This window comes from Microcebus murinus, unplaced genomic scaffold (genome assembly GCF_040939455.1).
Source record: "Microcebus murinus isolate Inina unplaced genomic scaffold, M.murinus_Inina_mat1.0 scaf006_hap2_Mmur4.0, whole genome shotgun sequence".
Taxonomy (NCBI): Eukaryota; Metazoa; Chordata; class Mammalia; order Primates; family Cheirogaleidae; genus Microcebus; species Microcebus murinus.
Window position 1 is genome coordinate 145,324 of NW_027438952.1, and position 26,944 is coordinate 172,267.

The following is a 26,944-nucleotide window of genomic DNA, read 5'->3' on the forward strand; positions in this document are numbered from 1 at the left end:
GGGGCACGTCCCCCGCACTCACGCGACTTAGGGACGGCTGCTGGAGACTGCTGCGGCCACCCTGCTGCCGGGTTTCTGGAGGGCTTCCTGGAAGCAGCATCCACACCAAGCCCTTGGAAGGCCCAGGCGACGGAGGAGCCGGTCAGGCAGGGGCCGAGGACGGTGAGAGGCCGGGCGGGAAGGAGCGTGTCAGGCAGGGGCAGAGGACGGTGACCGGCCGGGCGGGGAGGAGCCGGTCAGGCGGGGGCCCAGGACAGTGACGGGCCTGGCCGGGGAGGAGTGCGTCAGGCAGGGGCAGAGGAGACGGGCTGGGTAAGGGTTAGGGTTACAGTTAGGGCACAATTCACAATCCCAAAGACGTGGAAGCGACCCGAGTGCCCATCCATCCAGGAGTGCATCAATAAAATGTGGCGCGTGGACACCACGGAGTGCCATTCGGCTGTGAGGAGCAGCGGTGAGAGGGCGCCTCTCGTGTTCTCCTGGCCAGAGCTGGAACCCGTTCCAGTAGGCCAGGTATCCCAAGAATGGACACACGAGCACCACGTGAGCGCGCTCACCAGCAAATTGGTACGAACGGATGGACGCCTAAGTGGACAGAGAGGAATCACCTTCATCGGGTGGGTGTCGGGCGGGCGGGTGGGGGGAGGGGAGGGGCATACACATCCATTAGGCATGGGGTGGGTGCGCACCGACTGGGGGATGGGCGCACTTGAAGCTCTGACCCGAGGGGGGAGGCTTGGAGAGGGCAAGGCACCCGACCTTAACATTGGTACCCCCACAATACGCTGGAACAACATGAGAGGTATATGAATAAGAACACAGGGGGGGCCGGGCGCGGTGGCTCACGCCTGTAATCCTAGCTCTCTGGGAGGCCGAGGCGGGCGGATTGCTCCAGGTCAGGAGTTCGAAACCAGCCTGAGCAAGAGCGAGACCCCGTCTCTACTAAAAATAGAAAGAAATTAATTGGCCAACTAATATATATAGAAAAACACAGCCGGGCGTGGTGGTGCATGCCTGTAGTCCCAACTACTCGGGAGGCTGAGGCAGCAGGATTGCTTGAGCCCGGAGATTGAGGTTGCTGTGAGCTAGGCTGACGCCATGGCACTCACTCTAGCCTGGGCAGCAAAACGAGACTCTGTCTCAAAAAAAAAAAAAAAAAAAAGAACACAGGGGGGAGGGCGGCACGGGCAACACATGTCACCTGAATACTTGTACTCCCATCATCTGCTTGAAAAGAGAGAGAAAAGAAAATGCAATCCTAGAGGTAAGAGACACTTTTTAAAAATAATGAATCCGAAGAGAAAAGTAAAAGGAGGCCTGTGGAGCAGGTCTGGGTGTGACTCCGGATCCCCCAACATCAGGTGCCACCACCAAAGATTCCTGCGTGTAGCCCATAGAACCCCAAAAGCAACGGGACGAGTTCTGGTCACATACTCCCTCAAAATGACATCCTGGCCTTCTTCTGGAACTCCCTCCCCTCTCAGACTCTCAAGGTTTCCTCCAGCGTGTCGGTTCCCACAGAGCAGACCTTTGGTCTGAGACCTGACAGTCCAGATGCCACGCATGCTGCCGCGTGGCCGCGGTGTCGCGGCTTGGGACAAGAGGAGGCCCCCCGGTGCGGGCTGGGGCGCCAGGCACCGCGCGGGCGCTGAGGGTGGGGGTGACCCCCACCCCGGGCCGCCGCCTCGCTCCCAGAAAGGGGACAGAACAAGAGGCAAGAAAAAAAAAAAAAAAAAGCAGCAGCCTGTGGCACCCGGTATTCCCAGGCGGTCTCCCATCCAAGTACTAACCAGGCCCGACCCTGCTTAGCTTCCGAGACCAGACGAGATCGGGCGCGTTCAGGGTGGTGTGGCCCTAGACGGCGGAGGGCGCCCCTGCCCCGCTCGAGAAGCCGAGCCTCTCTGGGCTTCCCCGCCGCCGCCTCCCGCCCCAGGCCCCGCGCCGGGCCGGGCCGGGCCGGGCCGGTTGAGTTCGCCGGCCGGGTCCCGCGGGCTCCCAGGGACGGGGGTGATGGGCGGGGCGGGGCGGGGCGGGGCGGGGTGGGGGGCTGTCTCTCTATACACACACACACACACTCACACTCACTCACACTCACACAAGATGCGCCTCCACGGCTGGACTCGCCAAGGTGGAGCCCTCCCAGCCCCCCTCGTCTCCTCGCCCGGCCTCCTTCACCTACCCGCTGCCCACCCCCAGCGCGTCGCTGCCTGCCGCTGACTGCGCACGCGCGGGACGCTCGCCCTTTGACCCCAGCCAGGGGCCGCCCTCCCCCACAACCCCTTTCAGCTGTGCCCCCCCCTCGCCCTGTGGGTGGGCTGCCGCCTATTCCCCCGGGCCAGGGCTGGGGCACAGCCAGTGTATGGGGCGTCTCTCTCTGGGGATGTGTCCCATGGGTGGGGTGGGGTGGCGTGGTTTGGGGGGTGCTGAAGAAATCAGTCCCCTCCATCTCCTACCTCTGGAAAACGCCCAAGCCCGTGGAGAACTGCCGGCACCGCTTCGTGGGGGCCGGGACCCTCCTCCGTGTCCTCCTGTGGCCCAGTCCAAGGGGCCTGGGCCTGGCCGGGGCTGCATTGGACCCCGACCACCCTGGCGTGTGGACTCGCTAAAAATCGGCCATTAGATATTGGATTCCAGCTTCCTGGAGGTCATTTCACTAATGAGTGCACCGGAAAGAGTTTCCTAATCCATCTGTGAGGGTGGCAACTGAAAGAGAATTTTAAAGCTGACAGAATAGGCGAGGGAAGGCATAGGAGATTTCCACACCCAGCAAGGAAGACTTTCCCGAAATGGAAGAAAGAAACGAGCAAGCAGAGACACCGGTAGCCCGCCCGGAAAAGAGTCTGCCCCTGAGAGAAAGCACCCTGACCAGGTTCACCCGTGGGTGGGTGGCGAGCCAGCGGCATTCAGAAGAGCGAGGCCCGCAGTCTGTGCGGAAGACACCTGCGCTCGGGTGTGTGTGGCGGCGCGATTCACAAGCAGCTCTAGATGTTAAACCAAGGAGAAGCCAGGGAGTTCCCAACGCCCCAGGTGTCCTCAGCCCACGACTGGCTGCTGTGGGAATGCGAAGCCCGGCTCCTTGTCTCAGAGCGGGGTTCCCAGGAGGATCAGGCTGAAGCTGGGACTTGGCCTCAAAGTGTCCCCTCGCATGGCCACCCCCTTCCCCTTCCTGCTCCTCTACTCCTGGTGCCCCTCCATCCAGGGGCCAGACCTTAAAGAGTCACCGCAAGAGAATCCTGGTCCCAAAGGAGCCTTCTGGGGGACCGGTGCTGAGAGAGGTTGTGGGCATGGCCCGCTGGGGCTCTGCCCGACCCAGGGCTGAGAGATGCCACCTCCCAGCTCTGGGTCCCTGCAGGAAGTGTTGGCAAGCACAGGGCCGGTCCTCCAAAGGCCCAGGTGCAGGGAGCCCAGGCCAAGCAGCCTGTGGAAGAAGCCACTTGCCGTGCCACCCCGGGAACAGGACTGCAGGCCCCGGCCCTTCCCACCTCCTCCTCCTCCTCCTCCTCCTCCTCCTCCCCCCCGCCCCGCCCCCACAGGGCACAGGGCTCAGAGACACCTCAGACTCTTGCTACCCAAAGTGCAAAGGGCATCAGTTGCTCCTCCAACCCCCCCCCCTGGCCGAGCAGACCGCGTTGTCCAGCCAGCCCCCGGGCCTCCCTGGGGTGCCCAGCACAAAAGTGCAGACACCCACCGGACCCTCAGTCTCAGTTTTCGGAGGTTTTTGCCACTCTAAGGACCCGCAGGCCAGCTGGGCCTTCGGGCAGGACAGAGAGCCCCGGAATCCGACGTGGAGAGCTGCGTGTACGTCCCCATCAGGAGGCGGTCCCCACCTCCACGGCTCTCCCCTTGCGGGGAGCCGCAGCCCAGCCGGCAGCCGCAGGGCCTCAGGGAAGACACCAGGCTGGGCCCCCGCGGCACAGCGGGGGCACGTCCCCCGCACTCACGCGACTTAGGGACGGCTGCTGGAGACTGCTGCGGCCACCCTGCTGCCGGGTTTCTGGAGGGCTTCCTGGAAGCAGCATCCACACCAAGCCCTTGGAAGGCCCAGGCGACGGAGGAGCCGGTCAGGCAGGGGCCGAGGACGGTGAGAGGCCGGGCGGGAAGGAGCGTGTCAGGCAGGGGCAGAGGACGGTGACCGGCCGGGCGGGGAGGAGCCGGTCAGGCGGGGGCCCAGGACAGTGACGGGCCTGGCCGGGGAGGAGTGCGTCAGGCAGGGGCAGAGGAGACGGGCTGGGTAAGGGTTAGGGTTACAGTTAGGGCACAATTCACAATCCCAAAGACGTGGAAGCGACCCGAGTGCCCATCCATCCAGGAGTGCATCAATAAAATGTGGCGCGTGGACACCACGGAGTGCCATTCGGCTGTGAGGAGCAGCGGTGAGAGGGCGCCTCTCGTGTTCTCCTGGCCAGAGCTGGAACCCGTTCCAGTAGGCCAGGTATCCCAAGAATGGACACACGAGCACCACGTGAGCGCGCTCACCAGCAAATTGGTACGAACGGATGGACGCCTAAGTGGACAGAGAGGAATCACCTTCATCGGGTGGGTGTCGGGCGGGCGGGTGGGGGGAGGGGAGGGGCATACACATCCATTAGGCATGGGGTGGGTGCGCACCGACTGGGGGATGGGCGCACTTGAAGCTCTGACCCGAGGGGGGAGGCTTGGAGAGGGCAAGGCACCCGACCTTAACATTGGTACCCCCACAATACGCTGGAACAACATGAGAGGTATATGAATAAGAACACAGGGGGGGCCGGGCGCGGTGGCTCACGCCTGTAATCCTAGCTCTCTGGGAGGCCGAGGCGGGCGGATTGCTCCAGGTCAGGAGTTCGAAACCAGCCTGAGCAAGAGCGAGACCCCGTCTCTACTAAAAATAGAAAGAAATTAATTGGCCAACTAATATATATAGAAAAACACAGCCGGGCGTGGTGGTGCATGCCTGTAGTCCCAACTACTCGGGAGGCTGAGGCAGCAGGATTGCTTGAGCCCGGAGATTGAGGTTGCTGTGAGCTAGGCTGACGCCATGGCACTCACTCTAGCCTGGGCAGCAAAACGAGACTCTGTCTCAAAAAAAAAAAAAAAAAAAAGAACACAGGGGGGAGGGCGGCACGGGCAACACATGTCACCTGAATACTTGTACTCCCATCATCTGCTTGAAAAGAGAGAGAAAAGAAAATGCAATCCTAGAGGTAAGAGACACTTTTTAAAAATAATGAATCCGAAGAGAAAAGTAAAAGGAGGCCTGTGGAGCAGGTCTGGGTGTGACTCCGGATCCCCCAACATCAGGTGCCACCACCAAAGATTCCTGCGTGTAGCCCATAGAACCCCAAAAGCAACGGGACGAGTTCTGGTCACATACTCCCTCAAAATGACATCCTGGCCTTCTTCTGGAACTCCCTCCCCTCTCAGACTCTCAAGGTTTCCTCCAGCGTGTCGGTTCCCACAGAGCAGACCTTTGGTCTGAGACCTGACAGTCCAGATGCCACGCATGCTGCCGCGTGGCCGCGGTGTCGCGGCTTGGGACAAGAGGAGGCCCCCCGGTGCGGGCTGGGGCGCCAGGCACCGCGCGGGCGCTGAGGGTGGGGGTGACCCCCACCCCGGGCCGCCGCCTCGCTCCCAGAAAGGGGACAGAACAAGAGGCAAGAAAAAAAAAAAAAAAAAGCAGCAGCCTGTGGCACCCGGTATTCCCAGGCGGTCTCCCATCCAAGTACTAACCAGGCCCGACCCTGCTTAGCTTCCGAGACCAGACGAGATCGGGCGCGTTCAGGGTGGTGTGGCCCTAGACGGCGGAGGGCGCCCCTGCCCCGCTCGAGAAGCCGAGCCTCTCTGGGCTTCCCCGCCGCCGCCTCCCGCCCCAGGCCCCGCGCCGGGCCGGGCCGGGCCGGGCCGGTTGAGTTCGCCGGCCGGGTCCCGCGGGCTCCCAGGGACGGGGGTGATGGGCGGGGCGGGGCGGGGCGGGGCGGGGTGGGGGGCTGTCTCTCTATACACACACACACACACTCACACTCACTCACACTCACACAAGATGCGCCTCCACGGCTGGACTCGCCAAGGTGGAGCCCTCCCAGCCCCCCTCGTCTCCTCGCCCGGCCTCCTTCACCTACCCGCTGCCCACCCCCAGCGCGTCGCTGCCTGCCGCTGACTGCGCACGCGCGGGACGCTCGCCCTTTGACCCCAGCCAGGGGCCGCCCTCCCCCACAACCCCTTTCAGCTGTGCCCCCCCCTCGCCCTGTGGGTGGGCTGCCGCCTATTCCCCCGGGCCAGGGCTGGGGCACAGCCAGTGTATGGGGCGTCTCTCTCTGGGGATGTGTCCCATGGGTGGGGTGGGGTGGCGTGGTTTGGGGGGTGCTGAAGAAATCAGTCCCCTCCATCTCCTACCTCTGGAAAACGCCCAAGCCCGTGGAGAACTGCCGGCACCGCTTCGTGGGGGCCGGGACCCTCCTCCGTGTCCTCCTGTGGCCCAGTCCAAGGGGCCTGGGCCTGGCCGGGGCTGCATTGGACCCCGACCACCCTGGCGTGTGGACTCGCTAAAAATCGGCCATTAGATATTGGATTCCAGCTTCCTGGAGGTCATTTCACTAATGAGTGCACCGGAAAGAGTTTCCTAATCCATCTGTGAGGGTGGCAACTGAAAGAGAATTTTAAAGCTGACAGAATAGGCGAGGGAAGGCATAGGAGATTTCCACACCCAGCAAGGAAGACTTTCCCGAAATGGAAGAAAGAAACGAGCAAACAGAGACACCGGTAGCCCGCCCGGAAAAGAGTCTGCCCCTGAGAGAAAGCACCCTGACCAGGTTCACCCGTGGGTGGGTGGCGAGCCAGCGGCATTCAGAAGAGCGAGGCCCGCAGTCTGTGCGGAAGACACCTGCGCTCGGGTGTGTGTGGTGGCGCGATTCACAAGCAGCTCTAGATGTTAAACCAAGGAGAAGCCAGGGAGTTCCCAACGCCCCAGGTGTCCTCAGCCCACGACTGGCTGCTGTGGGAATGCGAAGCCCGGCTCCTTGTCTCAGAGCGGGGTTCCCAGGAGGATCAGGCTGAAGCTGGGACTTGGCCTCAAAGTGTCCCCTCGCATGGCCACCCCCTTCCCCTTCCTGCTCCTCTACTCCTGGTGCCCCTCCATCCAGGGGCCAGACCTTAAAGAGTCACCCCAAGAGAATCCTGGTCCCAAAGGAGCCTTCTGGGGGACCGGTGCTGAGAGAGGTTGTGGGCATGGCCCGCTGGGGCTCTGCCCGACCCAGGGCTGAGAGATGCCACCTCCCAGCTCTGGGTCCCTGCAGGAAGTGTTGGCAAGCACAGGGCCGGTCCTCCAAAGGCCCAGGTGCAGGGAGCCCAGGCCAAGCAGCCTGTGGAAGAAGCCACTTGCCGTGCCACCCCGGGAACAGGACTGCAGGCCCCGGCCCTTCCCACCTCCTCCTCCTCCTCCTCCTCCTCCTCCTCCCCCCCGCCCCGCCCCCACAGGGCACAGGGCTCAGAGACACCTCAGACTCTTGCTACCCAAAGTGCAAAGGGCATCAGTTGCTCCTCCAACCCCCCCCCCTGGCCGAGCAGACCGCGTTGTCCAGCCAGCCCCCGGGCCTCCCTGGGGTGCCCAGCACAAAAGTGCAGACACCCACCGGACCCTCAGTCTCAGTTTTCGGAGGTTTTTGCCACTCTAAGGACCCGCAGGCCAGCTGGGCCTTCGGGCAGGACAGAGAGCCCCGGAATCCGACGTGGAGAGCTGCGTGTACGTCCCCATCAGGAGGCGGTCCCCACCTCCGCGGCTCTCCCCTTGCGGGGAGCCGCAGCCCAGCCGGCAGCCGCAGGGCCTCAGGGAAGACACCAGGCTGGGCCCCCGCGGCACAGCGGGGGCACGTCCCCCGCACTCACGCGACTTAGGGACGGCTGCTGGAGACTGCTGCGGCCACCCTGCTGCCGGGTTTCTGGAGGGCTTCCTGGAAGCAGCATCCACACCAAGCCCTTGGAAGGCCCAGGCGACGGAGGAGCCGGTCAGGCAGGGGCCGAGGACGGTGAGAGGCCGGGCGGGAAGGAGCGTGTCAGGCAGGGGCAGAGGACGGTGACCGGCCGGGCGGGGAGGAGCCGGTCAGGCGGGGGCCCAGGACAGTGACGGGCCTGGCCGGGGAGGAGTGCGTCAGGCAGGGGCAGAGGAGACGGGCTGGGTAAGGGTTAGGGTTACAGTTAGGGCACAATTCACAATCCCAAAGACGTGGAAGCGACCCGAGTGCCCATCCATCCAGGAGTGCATCAATAAAATGTGGCGCGTGGACACCACGGAGTGCCATTCGGCTGTGAGGAGCAGCGGTGAGAGGGCGCCTCTCGTGTTCTCCTGGCCAGAGCTGGAACCCGTTCCAGTAGGCCAGGTATCCCAAGAATGGACACACGAGCACCACGTGAGCGCGCTCACCAGCAAATTGGTACGAACGGATGGACGCCTAAGTGGACAGAGAGGAATCACCTTCATCGGGTGGGTGTCGGGCGGGCGGGTGGGGGGAGGGGAGGGGCATACACATCCATTAGGCATGGGGTGGGTGCGCACCGACTGGGGGATGGGCGCACTTGAAGCTCTGACCCGAGGGGGGAGGCTTGGAGAGGGCAAGGCACCCGACCTTAACATTGGTACCCCCACAATACGCTGGAACAACATGAGAGGTATATGAATAAGAACACAGGGGGGGCCGGGCGCGGTGGCTCACGCCTGTAATCCTAGCTCTCTGGGAGGCCGAGGCGGGCGGATTGCTCCAGGTCAGGAGTTCGAAACCAGCCTGAGCAAGAGCGAGACCCCGTCTCTACTAAAAATAGAAAGAAATTAATTGGCCAACTAATATATATAGAAAAACACAGCCGGGCGTGGTGGTGCATGCCTGTAGTCCCAACTACTCGGGAGGCTGAGGCAGCAGGATTGCTTGAGCCCGGAGATTGAGGTTGCTGTGAGCTAGGCTGACGCCATGGCACTCACTCTAGCCTGGGCAGCAAAACGAGACTCTGTCTCAAAAAAAAAAAAAAAAAGAACACAGGGGGGAGGGCGGCACGGGCAACACATGTCACCTGAATACTTGTACTCCCATCATCTGCTTGAAAAGAGAGAGAAAAGAAAATGCAATCCTAGAGGTAAGAGACACTTTTTAAAAATAATGAATCCGAAGAGAAAAGTAAAAGGAGGCCTGTGGAGCAGGTCTGGGTGTGACTCCGGATCCCCCAACATCAGGTGCCACCACCAAAGATTCCTGCGTGTAGCCCATAGAACCCCAAAAGCAACGGGACGAGTTCTGGTCACATACTCCCTCAAAATGACATCCTGGCCTTCTTCTGGAACTCCCTCCCCTCTCAGACTCTCAAGGTTTCCTCCAGCGTGTCGGTTCCCACAGAGCAGACCTTTGGTCTGAGACCTGACAGTCCAGATGCCACGCATGCTGCCGCGTGGCCGCGGTGTCGCGGCTTGGGACAAGAGGAGGCCCCCCGGTGCGGGCTGGGGCGCCAGGCACCGCGCGGGCGCTGAGGGTGGGGGTGACCCCCACCCCGGGCCGCCGCCTCGCTCCCAGAAAGGGGACAGAACAAGAGGCAAGAAAAAAAAAAAAAAAAAAAGCAGCAGCCTGTGGCACCCGGTATTCCCAGGCGGTCTCCCATCCAAGTACTAACCAGGCCCGACCCTGCTTAGCTTCCGAGACCAGACGAGATCGGGGGCGTTCAGGGTGGTGTGGCCCTAGACGGCGGAGGGCGCCCCTGCCCCGCTCGAGAAGCCGAGCCTCTCTGGGCTTCCCCGCCGCCGCCTCCCGCCCCAGGCCCCGCGCCGGGCCGGGCCGGGCCGGGCCGGTTGAGTTCGCCGGCCGGGTCCCGCGGGCTCCCAGCGACGGGGGTGATGGGCGGGGCGGGGCGGGGCGGGGCGGGGTGGGGGGCTGTCTCTCTATACACACACACACACACTCACACTCACACAAGATGCGCCTCCACGGCTGGACTCGCCAAGGTGGAGCCCTCCCAGCCCCCCTCGTCTCCTCGCCCGGCCTCCTTCACCTACCCGCTGCCCACCCCCAGCGCGTCGCTGCCGCTGACTGCGCACGCGCGGGACGCTCGCCCTTTGACCCCAGCCAGGGGCCGCCCTCCCCCACAACCCCTTTCAGCTGTGCCCCCCCCTCGCCCTGTGGGTGGGCTGCCGCCTATTCCCCCGGGCCAGGGCTGGGGCACAGCCAGTGTATGGGGCGTCTCTCTCTGGGGATGTGTCCCATGGGTGGGGTGGGGTGGCGTGGTTTGGGGGGTGCTGAAGAAATCAGTCCCCTCCATCTCCTACCTCTGGAAAACGCCCAAGCCCGTGGAGAACTGCCGGCACCGCTTCGTGGGGGCCGGGACCCTCCTCCGTGTCCTCCTGTGGCCCAGTCCAAGGGGCCTGGGCCTGGCCGGGGCTGCATTGGACCCCGACCACCCTGGCGTGTGGACTCGCTAAAAATCGGCCATTAGATATTGGATTCCAGCTTCCTGGAGGTCATTTCACTAATGAGTGCACCGGAAAGAGTTTCCTAATCCATCTGTGAGGGTGGCAACTGAAAGAGAATTTTAAAGCTGACAGAATAGGCGAGGGAAGGCATAGGAGATTTCCACACCCAGCAAGGAAGACTTTCCCGAAATGGAAGAAAGAAACGAGCAAACAGAGACACCGGTAGCCCGCCCGGAAAAGAGTCTGCCCCTGAGAGAAAGCACCCTGACCAGGTTCACCCGTGGGTGGGTGGCGAGCCAGCGGCATTCAGAAGAGCGAGGCCCGCAGTCTGTGCGGAAGACACCTGCGCTCGGGTGTGTGTGGCGGCGCGATTCACAAGCAGCTCTAGATGTTAAACCAAGGAGAAGCCAGGGAGTTCCCAACGCCCCAGGTGTCCTCAGCCCACGACTGGCTGCTGTGGGAATGCGAAGCCCGGCTCCTTGTCTCAGAGCGGGGTTCCCAGGAGGATCAGGCTGAAGCTGGGACTTGGCCTCAAAGTGTCCCCTCGCATGGCCACCCCCTTCCCCTTCCTGCTCCTCTACTCCTGGTGCCCCTCCATCCAGGGGCCAGACCTTAAAGAGTCACCGCAAGAGAATCCTGGTCCCAAAGGAGCCTTCTGGGGGACCGGTGCTGAGAGAGGTTGTGGGCATGGCCCGCTGGGGCTCTGCCCGACCCAGGGCTGAGAGATGCCACCTCCCAGCTCTGGGTCCCTGCAGGAAGTGTTGGCAAGCACAGGGCCGGTCCTCCAAAGGCCCAGGTGCAGGGAGCCCAGGCCAAGCAGCCTGTGGAAGAAGCCACTTGCCGTGCCACCCCGGGAACAGGACTGCAGGCCCCGGCCCTTCCCACCTCCTCCTCCTCCTCCTCCCCCCCGCCCCGCCCCCACAGGGCACAGGGCTCAGAGACACCTCAGACTCTTGCTACCCAAAGTGCAAAGGGCATCAGTTGCTCCTCCAACCCCCCCCCCCTGGCCGAGCAGACCGCGTTGTCCAGCCAGCCCCCGGGCCTCCCTGGGGTGCCCAGCACAAAAGTGCAGACACCCACCGGACCCTCAGTCTCAGTTTTCGGAGGTTTTTGCCACTCTAAGGACCCGCAGGCCAGCTGGGCCTTCGGGCAGGACAGAGAGCCCCGGAATCCGACGTGGAGAGCTGCGTGTACGTCCCCATCAGGAGGCGGTCCCCACCTCCGCGGCTCTCCCCTTGCGGGGAGCCGCAGCCCAGCCGGCAGCCGCAGGGCCTCAGGGAAGACACCAGGCTGGGCCCCCGCGGCACAGCGGGGGCACGTCCCCCGCACTCACGCGACTTAGGGACGGCTGCTGGAGACTGCTGCGGCCACCCTGCTGCCGGGTTTCTGGAGGGCTTCCTGGAAGCAGCATCCACACCAAGCCCTTGGAAGGCCCAGGCGACGGAGGAGCCGGTCAGGCAGGGGCCGAGGACGGTGAGAGGCCGGGCGGGAAGGAGCGTGTCAGGCAGGGGCAGAGGACGGTGACCGGCCGGGCGGGGAGGAGCCGGTCAGGCGGGGGCCCAGGACAGTGACGGGCCTGGCCGGGGAGGAGTGCGTCAGGCAGGGGCAGAGGAGACGGGCTGGGTAAGGGTTAGGGTTACAGTTAGGGCACAATTCACAATCCCAAAGACGTGGAAGCGACCCGAGTGCCCATCCATCCAGGAGTGCATCAATAAAATGTGGCGCGTGGACACCACGGAGTGCCATTCGGCTGTGAGGAGCAGCGGTGAGAGGGCGCCTCTCGTGTTCTCCTGGCCAGAGCTGGAACCCGTTCCAGTAGGCCAGGTATCCCAAGAATGGACACACGAGCACCACGTGAGCGCGCTCACCAGCAAATTGGTACGAACGGATGGACGCCTAAGTGGACAGAGAGGAATCACCTTCATCGGGTGGGTGTCGGGCGGGCGGGTGGGGGGAGGGGAGGGGCATACACATCCATTAGGCATGGGGTGGGTGCGCACCGACTGGGGGATGGGCGCACTTGAAGCTCTGACCCGAGGGGGGAGGCTTGGAGAGGGCAAGGCACCCGACCTTAACATTGGTACCCCCACAATACGCTGGAACAACATGAGAGGTATATGAATAAGAACACAGGGGGGGCCGGGCGCGGTGGCTCACGCCTGTAATCCTAGCTCTCTGGGAGGCCGAGGCGGGCGGATTGCTCCAGGTCAGGAGTTCGAAACCAGCCTGAGCAAGAGCGAGACCCCGTCTCTACTAAAAATAGAAAGAAATTAATTGGCCAACTAATATATATAGAAAAACACAGCCGGGCGTGGTGGTGCATGCCTGTAGTCCCAACTACTCGGGAGGCTGAGGCAGCAGGATTGCTTGAGCCCGGAGATTGAGGTTGCTGTGAGCTAGGCTGACGCCATGGCACTCACTCTAGCCTGGGCAGCAAAACGAGACTCTGTCTCAAAAAAAAAAAAAAAAAAAAGAACACAGGGGGGAGGGCGGCACGGGCAACACATGTCACCTGAATACTTGTACTCCCATCATCTGCTTGAAAAGAGAGAGAAAAGAAAATGCAATCCTAGAGGTAAGAGACACTTTTTAAAAATAATGAATCCGAAGAGAAAAGTAAAAGGAGGCCTGTGGAGCAGGTCTGGGTGTGACTCCGGATCCCCCAACATCAGGTGCCACCACCAAAGATTCCTGCGTGTAGCCCATAGAACCCCAAAAGCAACGGGACGAGTTCTGGTCACATACTCCCTCAAAATGACATCCTGGCCTTCTTCTGGAACTCCCTCCCCTCTCAGACTCTCAAGGTTTCCTCCAGCGTGTCGGTTCCCACAGAGCAGACCTTTGGTCTGAGACCTGACAGTCCAGATGCCACGCATGCTGCCGCGTGGCCGCGGTGTCGCGGCTTGGGACAAGAGGAGGCCCCCCGGTGCGGGCTGGGGCGCCAGGCACCGCGCGGGCGCTGAGGGTGGGGGTGACCCCCACCCCGGGCCGCCGCCTCGCTCCCAGAAAGGGGACAGAACAAGAGGCAAGAAAAAAAAAAAAAAAAAGCAGCAGCCTGTGGCACCCGGTATTCCCAGGCGGTCTCCCATCCAAGTACTAACCAGGCCCGACCCTGCTTAGCTTCCGAGACCAGACGAGATCGGGCGCGTTCAGGGTGGTGTGGCCCTAGACGGCGGAGGGCGCCCCTGCCCCGCTCGAGAAGCCGAGCCTCTCTGGGCTTCCCCGCCGCCGCCTCCCGCCCCAGGCCCCGCGCCGGGCCGGGCCGGGCCGGGCCGGTTGAGTTCGCCGGCCGGGTCCCGCGGGCTCCCAGGGACGGGGGTGATGGGCGGGGCGGGGCGGGGCGGGGCGGGGTGGGGGGCTGTCTCTCTATACACACACACACACACTCACACTCACTCACACTCACACAAGATGCGCCTCCACGGCTGGACTCGCCAAGGTGGAGCCCTCCCAGCCCCCCTCGTCTCCTCGCCCGGCCTCCTTCACCTACCCGCTGCCCACCCCCAGCGCGTCGCTGCCTGCCGCTGACTGCGCACGCGCGGGACGCTCGCCCTTTGACCCCAGCCAGGGGCCGCCCTCCCCCACAACCCCTTTCAGCTGTGCCCCCCCCTCGCCCTGTGGGTGGGCTGCCGCCTATTCCCCCGGGCCAGGGCTGGGGCACAGCCAGTGTATGGGGCGTCTCTCTCTGGGGATGTGTCCCATGGGTGGGGTGGGGTGGCGTGGTTTGGGGGGTGCTGAAGAAATCAGTCCCCTCCATCTCCTACCTCTGGAAAACGCCCAAGCCCGTGGAGAACTGCCGGCACCGCTTCGTGGGGGCCGGGACCCTCCTCCGTGTCCTCCTGTGGCCCAGTCCAAGGGGCCTGGGCCTGGCCGGGGCTGCATTGGACCCCGACCACCCTGGCGTGTGGACTCGCTAAAAATCGGCCATTAGATATTGGATTCCAGCTTCCTGGAGGTCATTTCACTAATGAGTGCACCGGAAAGAGTTTCCTAATCCATCTGTGAGGGTGGCAACTGAAAGAGAATTTTAAAGCTGACAGAATAGGCGAGGGAAGGCATAGGAGATTTCCACACCCAGCAAGGAAGACTTTCCCGAAATGGAAGAAAGAAACGAGCAAACAGAGACACCGGTAGCCCGCCCGGAAAAGAGTCTGCCCCTGAGAGAAAGCACCCTGACCAGGTTCACCCGTGGGTGGGTGGCGAGCCAGCGGCATTCAGAAGAGCGAGGCCCGCAGTCTGTGCGGAAGACACCTGCGCTCGGGTGTGTGTGGTGGCGCGATTCACAAGCAGCTCTAGATGTTAAACCAAGGAGAAGCCAGGGAGTTCCCAACGCCCCAGGTGTCCTCAGCCCACGACTGGCTGCTGTGGGAATGCGAAGCCCGGCTCCTTGTCTCAGAGCGGGGTTCCCAGGAGGATCAGGCTGAAGCTGGGACTTGGCCTCAAAGTGTCCCCTCGCATGGCCACCCCCTTCCCCTTCCTGCTCCTCTACTCCTGGTGCCCCTCCATCCAGGGGCCAGACCTTAAAGAGTCACCCCAAGAGAATCCTGGTCCCAAAGGAGCCTTCTGGGGGACCGGTGCTGAGAGAGGTTGTGGGCATGGCCCGCTGGGGCTCTGCCCGACCCAGGGCTGAGAGATGCCACCTCCCAGCTCTGGGTCCCTGCAGGAAGTGTTGGCAAGCACAGGGCCGGTCCTCCAAAGGCCCAGGTGCAGGGAGCCCAGGCCAAGCAGCCTGTGGAAGAAGCCACTTGCCGTGCCACCCCGGGAACAGGACTGCAGGCCCCGGCCCTTCCCACCTCCTCCTCCTCCTCCTCCTCCTCCTCCTCCCCCCCGCCCCGCCCCCACAGGGCACAGGGCTCAGAGACACCTCAGACTCTTGCTACCCAAAGTGCAAAGGGCATCAGTTGCTCCTCCAACCCCCCCCCCCTGGCCGAGCAGACCGCGTTGTCCAGCCAGCCCCCGGGCCTCCCTGGGGTGCCCAGCACAAAAGTGCAGACACCCACCGGACCCTCAGTCTCAGTTTTCGGAGGTTTTTGCCACTCTAAGGACCCGCAGGCCAGCTGGGCCTTCGGGCAGGACAGAGAGCCCCGGAATCCGACGTGGAGAGCTGCGTGTACGTCCCCATCAGGAGGCGGTCCCCACCTCCGCGGCTCTCCCCTTGCGGGGAGCCGCAGCCCAGCCGGCAGCCGCAGGGCCTCAGGGAAGACACCAGGCTGGGCCCCCGCGGCACAGCGGGGGCACGTCCCCCGCACTCACGCGACTTAGGGACGGCTGCTGGAGACTGCTGCGGCCACCCTGCTGCCGGGTTTCTGGAGGGCTTCCTGAAAGCAGCATCCACACCAAGCCCTTGGAAGGCCCAGGCGACGGAGGAGCCGGTCAGGCAGGGGCCGAGGACGGTGAGAGGCCGGGCGGGAAGGAGCGTGTCAGGCAGGGGCAGAGGACGGTGACCGGCCGGGCGGGGAGGAGCCGGTCAGGCGGGGGCCCAGGACAGTGACGGGCCTGGCCGGGGAGGAGTGCGTCAGGCAGGGGCAGAGGAGACGGGCTGGGTAAGGGTTAGGGTTACAGTTAGGGCACAATTCACAATCCCAAAGACGTGGAAGCGACCCGAGTGCCCATCCATCCAGGAGTGCATCAATAAAATGTGGCGCGTGGACACCACGGAGTGCCATTCGGCTGTGAGGAGCAGCGGTGAGAGGGCGCCTCTCGTGTTCTCCTGGCCAGAGCTGGAACCCGTTCCAGTAGGCCAGGTATCCCAAGAATGGACACACGAGCACCACGTGAGCGCGCTCACCAGCAAATTGGTACGAACGGATGGACGCCTAAGTGGACAGAGAGGAATCACCTTCATCGGGTGGGTGTCGGGCGGGCGGGTGGGGGGAGGGGAGGGGCATACACATCCATTAGGCATGGGGTGGGTGCGCACCGACTGGGGGATGGGCGCACTTGAAGCTCTGACCCGAGGGGGGAGGCTTGGAGAGGGCAAGGCACCCGACCTTAACATTGGTACCCCCACAATACGCTGGAACAACATGAGAGGTATATGAATAAGAACACAGGGGGGGCCGGGCGCGGTGGCTCACGCCTGTAATCCTAGCTCTCTGGGAGGCCGAGGCGGGCGGATTGCTCCAGGTCAGGAGTTCGAAACCAGCCTGAGCAAGAGCGAGACCCCGTCTCTACTAAAAATAGAAAGAAATTAATTGGCCAACTAATATATATAGAAAAACACAGCCGGGCGTGGTGGTGCATGCCTGTAGTCCCAACTACTCGGGAGGCTGAGGCAGCAGGATTGCTTGAGCCCGGAGATTGAGGTTGCTGTGAGCTAGGCTGACGCCATGGCACTCACTCTAGCCTGGGCAGCAAAACGAGACTCTGTCTCAAAAAAAAAAAAAAAAAAAGAACACAGGGGGGAGGGCGGCACGGGCAACACATGTCACCTGAATACTTGTACTCCCATCATCTGCTTGAAAAGAGAGAGAAAAGAAAATGCAATCCTAGAGGTAAGAGACACTTTTTAAAAATAATGAATCCGAAGAGAAAAGTAAAAGGAGGCCTGTGGAGCAGGTCTGGGTGTGACTCCGGATCCCCCAACATCAGGTGCCACCACCAAAGATTCCTGCGTGTAGCCCATAGAACCCCAAAAGCAACGGGACGAGTTCTGGTCACATACTCCCTCAAAATGACATCCTGGCCTTCTTCTGGAACTCCCTCCCCTCTCAGACTCTCAAGGTTTCCTCCAGCGTGTCGGTTCCCACAGAGCAGACCTTTGGTCTGAGACCTGACAGTCCAGATGCCACGCATGCTGCCGCGTGGCCGCGGTGTCGCGGCTTGGGACAAGAGGAGGCCCCCCGGTGCGGGCTGGGGCGCCAGGCACCGCGCGGGCGCTGAGGGTGGGGGTGACCCCCACCCCGGGCCGCCGCCTCGCTCCCAGAAAGGGGACAGAACAAGAGGCAAGAAAAAAAAAAAAAAAAAAGCAGCAGCCTGTGGCACCCGGTATTCCCAGGCGGTCTCCCATCCAAGTACTAACCAGGCCCGACCCTGCTTAGCTTCCGAGACCAGACGAGATCGGGCGCGTTCAGGGTGGTGTGGCCCTAGACGGCGGAGGGCGCCCCTGCCCCGCTCGAGAAGCCGAGCCTCTCTGGGCTTCCCCGCCGCCGCCTCCCGCCCCAGGCCCCGCGCCGGGCCGGGCCGGGCCGGGCCGGTTGAGTTCGCCGGCCGGGTCCCGCGGGCTCCCAGCGACGGGGGTGATGGGCGGGGCGGGGCGGGGCGGGGCGGGGTGGGGGGCTGTCTCTCTATACACACACACACACACTCACACTCACTCACACTCACACAAGATGCGCCTCCACGGCTGGACTCGCCAAGGTGGAGCCCTCCCAGCCCCCCTCGTCTCCTCGCCCGGCCTCCTTCACCTACCCGCTGCCCACCCCCAGCGCGTCGCTGCCGCTGACTGCGCACGCGCGGGACGCTTGCCCTTTGACCCCAGCCAGGGGCCGCCCTCCCCCACAACCCCTTTCAGCTGTGCCCCCCCCTCGCCCTGTGGGTGGGCTGCCGCCTATTCCCCCGGGCCAGGGCTGGGGCACAGCCAGTGTATGGGGCGTCTCTCTCTGGGGATGTGTCCCATGGGTGGGGTGGGGTGGCGTGGTTTGGGGGGTGCTGAAGAAATCAGTCCCCTCCATCTCCTACCTCTGGAAAACGCCCAAGCCCGTGGAGAACTGCCGGCACCGCTTCGTGGGGGCCGGGACCCTCCTCCGTGTCCTAGTCCAAGGGGCCTGGGCCTGGCCGGGTCTGCATTGGACCCCGACCACCCTGGCGTGTGGACTCGCTAAAAATCGGCCATTAGATATTGGATTCCAGCTTCCTGGAGGTCATTTCACTAATGAGTGCACCGGAAAGAGTTTCCTAATCCATCTGTGAGGGTGGCAACTGAAAGAGAATTTTAAAGCTGACAGAATAGGCGAGGGAAGGCATAGGAGATTTCCACACCCAGCAAGGAAGACTTTCCCGAAATGGAAGAAAGAAACGAGCAAACAGAGACACCGGTAGCCCGCCCGGAAAAGAGTCTGCCCCTGAGAGAAAGCACCCTGACCAGGTTCACCCGTGGGTGGGTGGCGAGCCAGCGGCATTCAGAAGAGCGAGGCCCGCAGTCTGTGCGGAAGACACCTGCGCTCGGGTGTGTGTGGCGGCGCGATTCACAAGCAGCTCTAGATGTTAAACCAAGGAGAAGCCAGGGAGTTCCCAACGCCCCAGGTGTCCTCAGCCCACGACTGGCTGCTGTGGGAATGCGAAGCCCGGCTCCTTGTCTCAGAGCGGGGTTCCCAGGAGGATCAGGCTGAAGCTGGGACTTGGCCTCAAAGTGTCCCCTCACATGGCCACCCCCTTCCCCTTCCTGCTCCTCTACTCCTGGTGCCCCTCCATCCAGGGGCCAGACCTTAAAGAGTCACCGCAAGAGAATCCTGGTCCCAAAGGAGCCTTCTGGGGGACCGGTGCTGAGAGAGGTTGTGGGCATGGCCCGCTGGGGCTCTGCCCGACCCAGGGCTGAGAGATGCCACCTCCCAGCTCTGGGTCCCTGCAGGAAGTGTTGGCAAGCACAGGGCCGGTCCTCCAAAGGCCCAGGTGCAGGGAGCCCAGGCCAAGCAGCCTGTGGAAGAAGCCACTTGCCGTGCCACCCCGGGAACAGGACTGCAGGCCCCGGCCCTTCCCACCTCCTCCTCCTCCTCCTCCTCCTCCTCCTCCCCCCGCCCCGCCCCCACAGGGCACAGGGCTCAGAGACACCTCAGACTCTTGCTACCCAAAGTGCAAAGGGCATCAGTTGCTCCTCCAACCCCCCCCCCCGCCCAGCAGACCACGTTGTCCAGCCAGCCCCCGGGCCTCCCTGGGGTGCCCAGCACAAAAGTGCAGACACCCACCGGACCCTCAGTCTCAGTTTTCGGAGGTTTTTGCCACTCTAAGGACCCGCAGGCCAGCTGGGCCTTCGGGCAGGACAGAGAGCCCCGGAATCCGACGGGGAGAGCTGCGTGTACGTCCCCATCAGGAGGCGGTCCCCACCTCCGCGGCTCTCCCCTTGCGGGGAGCCGCAGCCCAGCCGGCAGCCGCAGGGCCTCAGGGAAGACACCAGGCTGGGCCCCCGCGGCACAGCGGGGGCACGTCCCCCGCACTCACGCGACTTAGGGACGGCTGCTGGAGACTGCTGCGGCCACCCTGCTGCCGGGTTTCTGGAGGGCTTCCTGGAAGCAGCATCCACACCAAGCCCTTGGAAGGCCCAGGCGACGGAGGAGCCGGTCAGGCAGGGGCCGAGGACGGTGAGAGGCCGGGCGGGAAGGAGCGTGTCAGGCAGGGGCAGAGGACGGTGACCGGCCGGGCGGGGAGGAGCCGGTCAGGCGGGGGCCCAGGACAGTGACGGGCCTGGCCGGGGAGGAGTGCGTCAGGCAGGGGCAGAGGAGACGGGCTGGGTAAGGGTTAGGGTTACAGTTAGGGCACAATTCACAATCCCAAAGACGTGGAAGCGACCCGAGTGCCCATCCATCCAGGAGTGCATCAATAAAATGTGGCGCGTGGACACCACGGAGTGCCATTCGGCTGTGAGGAGCAGCGGTGAGAGGGCGCCTCTCGTGTTCTCCTGGCCAGAGCTGGAACCCGTTCCAGTAGGCCAGGTATCCCAAGAATGGACACACGAGCACCACGTGAGCGCGCTCACCAGCAAATTGGTACGAACGGATGGACGCCTAAGTGGACAGAGAGGAATCACCTTCATCGGGTGGGTGTCGGGCGGGCGGGTGGGGGGAGGGGAGGGGCATACACATCCATTAGGCATGGGGTGGGTGCGCACCGACTGGGGGATGGGCGCACTTGAAGCTCTGACCCGAGGGGGGAGGCTTGGAGAGGGCAAGGCACCCGACCTTAACATTGGTACCCCCACAATACGCTGGAACAACATGAGAGGTATATGAATAAGAACACAGGGGGGGCCGGGCGCGGTGGCTCACGCCTGTAATCCTAGCTCTCTGGGAGGCCGAGGCGGGCGGATTGCTCCAGGTCAGGAGTTCGAAACCAGCCTGAGCAAGAGCGAGACCCCGTCTCTACTAAAAATAGAAAGAAATTAATTGGCCAACTAATATATATAGAAAAACACAGCCGGGCGTGGTGGTGCATGCCTGTAGTCCCAACTACTCGGGAGGCTGAGGCAGCAGGATTGCTTGAGCCCGGAGATTGAGGTTGCTGTGAGCTAGGCTGACGCCATGGCACTCACTCTAGCCTGGGCAGCAAAACGAGACTCTGTCTCAAAAAAAAAAAAAAAAAAAAAGAACACAGGGGGGAGGGCGGCACGGGCAACACATGTCACCTGAATACTTGTACTCCCATCATCTGCTTGAAAAGAGAGAGAAAAGAAAATGCAATCCTAGAGGTAAGAGACACTTTTTAAAAATAATGAATCCGAAGAGAAAAGTAAAAGGAGGCCTGTGGAGCAGGTCTGGGTGTGACTCCGGATCCCCCAACATCAGGTGCCACCACCAAAGATTCCTGCGTGTAGCCCATAGAACCCCAAAAGCAACGGGACGAGTTCTGGTCACATACTCCCTCAAAATGACATCCTGGCCTTCTTCTGGAACTCCCTCCCCTCTCAGACTCTCAAGGTTTCCTCCAGCGTGTCGGTTCCCACAGAGCAGACCTTTGGTCTGAGACCTGACAGTCCAGATGCCACGCATGCTGCCGCGTGGCCGCGGTGTCGCGGCTTGGGACAAGAGGAGGCCCCCCGGTGCGGGCTGGGGCGCCAAGCACCGCGCGGGCGCTGAGGGTGGGGGTGACCCCCACCCCGGGCCGCCGCCTCGCTCCCAGAAAGGGGACAGAACAAGAGGCAAGAAAAAAAAAAAAAAAAAGCAGCAGCCTGTGGCACCCGGTATTCCCAGGCGGTCTCCCATCCAAGTACTAACCAGGCCCGACCCTGCTTAGCTTCCGAGACCAGACGAGATCGGGCGCGTTCAGGGTGGTGTGGCCCTAGACGGCGGAGGGCGCCCCTGCCCCGCTCGAGAAGCCGAGCCTCTCTGGGCTTCCCCGCCGCCGCCTCCCGCCCCAGGCCCCGCGCCGGGCCGGGCCGGGCCGGGCCGGTTGAGTTCGCCGGCCGGGTCCCGCGGGCTCCCAGGGACGGGGGTGATGGGCGGGGCGGGGCGGGGCGGGGCGGGGTGGGGGGCTGTCTCTCTATACACACACACACACACTCACACTCACTCACACTCACACAAGATGCGCCTCCACGGCTGGACTCGCCAAGGTGGAGCCCTCCCAGCCCCCCTCGTCTCCTCGCCCGGCCTCCTTCACCTACCCGCTGCCCACCCCCAGCGCGTCGCTGCCTGCCGCTGACTGCGCACGCGCGGGACGCTCGCCCTTTGACCCCAGCCAGGGGCCGCCCTCCCCCACAACCCCTTTCAGCTGTGCCCCCCCCTCGCCCTGTGGGTGGGCTGCCGCCTATTCCCCCGGGCCAGGGCTGGGGCACAGCCAGTGTATGGGGCGTCTCTCTCTGGGGATGTGTCCCATGGGTGGGGTGGGGTGGCGTGGTTTGGGGGGTGCTGAAGAAATCAGTCCCCTCCATCTCCTACCTCTGGAAAACGCCCAAGCCCGTGGAGAACTGCCGGCACCGCTTCGTGGGGGCCGGGACCCTCCTCCGTGTCCTCCTGTGGCCCAGTCCAAGGGGCCTGGGCCTGGCCGGGGCTGCATTGGACCCCGACCACCCTGGCGTGTGGACTCGCTAAAAATCGGCCATTAGATATTGGATTCCAGCTTCCTGGAGGTCATTTCACTAATGAGTGCACCGGAAAGAGTTTCCTAATCCATCTGTGAGGGTGGCAACTGAAAGAGAATTTTAAAGCTGACAGAATAGGCGAGGGAAGGCATAGGAGATTTCCACACCCAGCAAGGAAGACTTTCCCGAAATGGAAGAAAGAAACGAGCAAACAGAGACACCGGTAGCCCGCCCGGAAAAGAGTCTGCCCCTGAGAGAAAGCACCCTGACCAGGTTCACCCGTGGGTGGGTGGCGAGCCAGCGGCATTCAGAAGAGCGAGGCCCGCAGTCTGTGCGGAAGACACCTGCGCTCGGGTGTGTGTGGTGGCGCGATTCACAAGCAGCTCTAGATGTTAAACCAAGGAGAAGCCAGGGAGTTCCCAACGCCCCAGGTGTCCTCAGCCCACGACTGGCTGCTGTGGGAATGCGAAGCCCGGCTCCTTGTCTCAGAGCGGGGTTCCCAGGAGGATCAGGCTGAAGCTGGGACTTGGCCTCAAAGTGTCCCCTCGCATGGCCACCCCCTTCCCCTTCCTGCTCCTCTACTCCTGGTGCCCCTCCATCCAGGGGCCAGACCTTAAAGAGTCACCCCAAGAGAATCCTGGTCCCAAAGGAGCCTTCTGGGGGACCGGTGCTGAGAGAGGTTGTGGGCATGGCCCGCTGGGGCTCTGCCCGACCCAGGGCTGAGAGATGCCACCTCCCAGCTCTGGGTCCCTGCAGGAAGTGTTGGCAAGCACAGGGCCGGTCCTCCAAAGGCCCAGGTGCAGGGAGCCCAGGCCAAGCAGCCTGTGGAAGAAGCCACTTGCCGTGCCACCCCGGGAACAGGACTGCAGGCCCCGGCCCTTCCCACCTCCTCCTCCTCCTCCTCCTCCTCCTCCTCCCCCCCGCCCCGCCCCCACAGGGCACAGGGCTCAGAGACACCTCAGACTCTTGCTACCCAAAGTGCAAAGGGCATCAGTTGCTCCTCCAACCCCCCCCCCCTGGCCGAGCAGACCGCGTTGTCCAGCCAGCCCCCGGGCCTCCCTGGGGTGCCCAGCACAAAAGTGCAGACACCCACCGGACCCTCAGTCTCAGTTTTCGGAGGTTTTTGCCACTCTAAGGACCCGCAGGCCAGCTGGGCCTTCGGGCAGGACAGAGAGCCCCGGAATCCGACGTGGAGAGCTGCGTGTACGTCCCCATCAGGAGGCGGTCCCCACCTCCGCGGCTCTCCCCTTGCGGGGAGCCGCAGCCCAGCCGGCAGCCGCAGGGCCTCAGGGAAGACACCAGGCTGGGCCCCCGCGGCACAGCGGGGGCACGTCCCCCGCACTCACGCGACTTAGGGACGGCTGCTGGAGACTGCTGCGGCCACCCTGCTGCCGGGTTTCTGGAGGGCTTCCTGAAAGCAGCATCCACACCAAGCCCTTGGAAGGCCCAGGCGACGGAGGAGCCGGTCAGGCAGGGGCCGAGGACGGTGAGAGGCCGGGCGGGAAGGAGCGTGTCAGGCAGGGGCAGAGGACGGTGACCGGCCGGGCGGGGAGGAGCCGGTCAGGCGGGGGCCCAGGACAGTGACGGGCCTGGCCGGGGAGGAGTGCGTCAGGCAGGGGCAGAGGAGACGGGCTGGGTAAGGGTTAGGGTTACAGTTAGGGCACAATTCACAATCCCAAAGACGTGGAAGCGACCCGAGTGCCCATCCATCCAGGAGTGCATCAATAAAATGTGGCGCGTGGACACCACGGAGTGCCATTCGGCTGTGAGGAGCAGCGGTGAGAGGGCGCCTGTCGTGTTCTCCTGGCCAGAGCTGGAACCCGTTCCAGTAGGCCAGGTATCCCAAGAATGGACACACGAGCACCACGTGAGCGCGCTCACCAGCAAATTGGTACGAACGGATGGACGCCTAAGTGGACAGAGAGGAATCACCTTCATCGGGTGGGTGTCGGGCGGGCGGGTGGGGGGAGGGGAGGGGCATACACATCCATTAGGCATGGGGTGGGTGCGCACCGACTGGGGGATGGGCGCACTTGAAGCTCTGACCCGAGGGGGGAGGCTTGGAGAGGGCAAGGCACCCGACCTTAACATTGGTACCCCCACAATACGCTGGAACAACATGAGAGGTATATGAATAAGAACACAGGGGGGGCCGGGCGCGGTGGCTCACGCCTGTAATCCTAGCTCTCTGGGAGGCCGAGGCGGGCGGATTGCTCCAGGTCAGGAGTTCGAAACCAGCCTGAGCAAGAGCGAGACCCCGTCTCTACTAAAAATAGAAAGAAATTAATTGGCCAACTAATATATATAGAAAAACACAGCCGGGCGTGGTGGTGCATGCCTGTAGTCCCAACTACTCGGGAGGCTGAGGCAGCAGGATTGCTTGAGCCCGGAGATTGAGGTTGCTGTGAGCTAGGCTGACGCCATGGCACTCACTCTAGCCTGGGCAGCAAAACGAGACTCTGTCTCAAAAAAAAAAAAAAAAAAAAGAACACAGGGGGGAGGGCGGCACGGGCAACACATGTCACCTGAATACTTGTACTCCCATCATCTGCTTGAAAAGAGAGAGAAAAGAAAATGCAATCCTAGAGGTAAGAGACACTTTTTAAAAATAATGAATCCGAAGAGAAAAGTAAAAGGAGGCCTGTGGAGCAGGTCTGGGTGTGACTCCGGATCCCCCAACATCAGGTGCCACCACCAAAGATTCCTGCGTGTAGCCCATAGAACCCCAAAAGCAACGGGACGAGTTCTGGTCACATACTCCCTCAAAATGACATCCTGGCCTTCTTCTGGAACTCCCTCCCCTCTCAGACTCTCAAGGTTTCCTCCAGCGTGTCGGTTCCCACAGAGCAGACCTTTGGTCTGAGACCTGACAGTCCAGATGCCACGCATGCTGCCGCGTGGCCGCGGTGTCGCGGCTTGGGACAAGAGGAGGCCCCCCGGTGCGGGCTGGGGCGCCAGGCACCGCGCGGGCGCTGAGGGTGGGGGTGACCCCCACCCCGGGCCGCCGCCTCGCTCCCAGAAAGGGGACAGAACAAGAGGCAAGAAAAAAAAAAAAAAAAAGCAGCAGCCTGTGGCACCCGGTATTCCCAGGCGGTCTCCCATCCAAGTACTAACCAGGCCCGACCCTGCTTAGCTTCCGAGACCAGACGAGATCGGGCGCGTTCAGGGTGGTGTGGCCCTAGACGGCGGAGGGCGCCCCTGCCCCGCTCGAGAAGCCGAGCCTCTCTGGGCTTCCCCGCCGCCGCCTCCCGCCCCAGGCCCCGCGCCGGGCCGGGCCGGGCCGGGCCGGTTGAGTTCGCCGGCCGGGTCCCGCGGGCTCCCAGGGACGGGGGTGATGGGCGGGGCGGGGCGGGGCGGGGCGGGGTGGGGGGCTGTCTCTCTATACACACACACACACACTCACACTCACTCACACTCACACAAGATGCGCCTCCACGGCTGGACTCGCCAAGGTGGAGCCCTCCCAGCCCCCCTCGTCTCCTCGCCCGGCCTCCTTCACCTACCCGCTGCCCACCCCCAGCGCGTCGCTGCCTGCCGCTGACTGCGCACGCGCGGGACGCTCGCCCTTTGACCCCAGCCAGGGGCCGCCCTCCCCCACAACCCCTTTCAGCTGTGCCCCCCCCTCGCCCTGTGGGTGGGCTGCCGCCTATTCCCCCGGGCCAGGGCTGGGGCACAGCCAGTGTATGGGGCGTCTCTCTCTGGGGATGTGTCCCATGGGTGGGGTGGGGTGGCGTGGTTTGGGGGGTGCTGAAGAAATCAGTCCCCTCCATCTCCTACCTCTGGAAAACGCCCAAGCCCGTGGAGAACTGCCGGCACCGCTTCGTGGGGGCCGGGACCCTCCTCCGTGTCCTCCTGTGGCCCAGTCCAAGGGGCCTGGGCCTGGCCGGGGCTGCATTGGACCCCGACCACCCTGGCGTGTGGACTCGCTAAAAATCGGCCATTAGATATTGGATTCCAGCTTCCTGGAGGTCATTTCACTAATGAGTGCACCGGAAAGAGTTTCCTAATCCATCTGTGAGGGTGGCAACTGAAAGAGAATTTTAAAGCTGACAGAATAGGCGAGGGAAGGCATAGGAGATTTCCACACCCAGCAAGGAAGACTTTCCCGAAATGGAAGAAAGAAACGAGCAAACAGAGACACCGGTAGCCCGCCCGGAAAAGAGTCTGCCCCTGAGAGAAAGCACCCTGACCAGGTTCACCCGTGGGTGGGTGGCGAGCCAGCGGCATTCAGAAGAGCGAGGCCCGCAGTCTGTGCGGAAGACACCTGCGCTCGGGTGTGTGTGGCGGCGCGATTCACAAGCAGCTCTAGATGTTAAACCAAGGAGAAGCCAGGGAGTTCCCAACGCCCCAGGTGTCCTCAGCCCACGACTGGCTGCTGTGGGAATGCGAAGCCCGGCTCCTTGTCTCAGAGCGGGGTTCCCAGGAGGATCAGGCTGAAGCTGGGACTTGGCCTCAAAGTGTCCCCTCGCATGGCCACCCCCTTCCCCTTCCTGCTCCTCTACTCCTGGTGCCCCTCCATCCAGGGGCCAGACCTTAAAGAGTCACCGCAAGAGAATCCTGGTCCCAAAGGAGCCTTCTGGGGGACCGGTGCTGAGAGAGGTTGTGGGCATGGCCCGCTGGGGCTCTGCCCGACCCAGGGCTGAGAGATGCCACCTCCCAGCTCTGGGTCCCTGCAGGAAGTGTTGGCAAGCACAGGGCCGGTCCTCCAAAGGCCCAGGTGCAGGGAGCCCAGGCCAAGCAGCCTGTGGAAGAAGCCACTTGCCGTGCCACCCCGGGAACAGGACTGCAGGCCC

At 63.0% G+C, this 26,944-nt stretch overlaps 7 non-coding genes across 7 annotated transcripts; all 7 read right to left on the reverse strand.

Annotated features, from left to right (window-relative positions):
* Window positions 1-1,741: 1,741 nt before the first annotated feature.
* On the reverse strand, window positions 1,742-1,860 carry LOC142866656 (5S ribosomal RNA). The gene has a single exon (XR_012916518.1). It is a non-coding gene; the product is annotated as a 5S ribosomal RNA (ribosomal RNA).
* A 3,800-nt stretch (window positions 1,861-5,660) lies between these two features.
* LOC142866668 (5S ribosomal RNA) lies at window positions 5,661-5,779 on the reverse strand. The gene has a single exon (XR_012916519.1). It is a non-coding gene; the product is annotated as a 5S ribosomal RNA (ribosomal RNA).
* Window positions 5,780-9,578: 3,799 nt separating this feature from the next.
* LOC142866437 (5S ribosomal RNA) lies at window positions 9,579-9,697 on the reverse strand. The gene has a single exon (XR_012916418.1). It is a non-coding gene; the product is annotated as a 5S ribosomal RNA (ribosomal RNA).
* Window positions 9,698-13,472: 3,775 nt separating this feature from the next.
* LOC142866680 (5S ribosomal RNA) lies at window positions 13,473-13,591 on the reverse strand. Its single transcript, XR_012916521.1, has one exon. It is a non-coding gene; the product is annotated as a 5S ribosomal RNA (ribosomal RNA).
* Window positions 13,592-17,392: 3,801 nt separating this feature from the next.
* Window positions 17,393-17,511, reverse strand: LOC142866691 (5S ribosomal RNA). Its single transcript, XR_012916523.1, has one exon. It is a non-coding gene; the product is annotated as a 5S ribosomal RNA (ribosomal RNA).
* Window positions 17,512-21,296: 3,785 nt separating this feature from the next.
* On the reverse strand, window positions 21,297-21,415 carry LOC142866696 (5S ribosomal RNA). Its single transcript, XR_012916524.1, has one exon. It is a non-coding gene; the product is annotated as a 5S ribosomal RNA (ribosomal RNA).
* Window positions 21,416-25,216: 3,801 nt separating this feature from the next.
* Window positions 25,217-25,335, reverse strand: LOC142866697 (5S ribosomal RNA). Its single transcript, XR_012916525.1, has one exon. It is a non-coding gene; the product is annotated as a 5S ribosomal RNA (ribosomal RNA).
* Window positions 25,336-26,944: the final 1,609 nt, after the last annotated feature.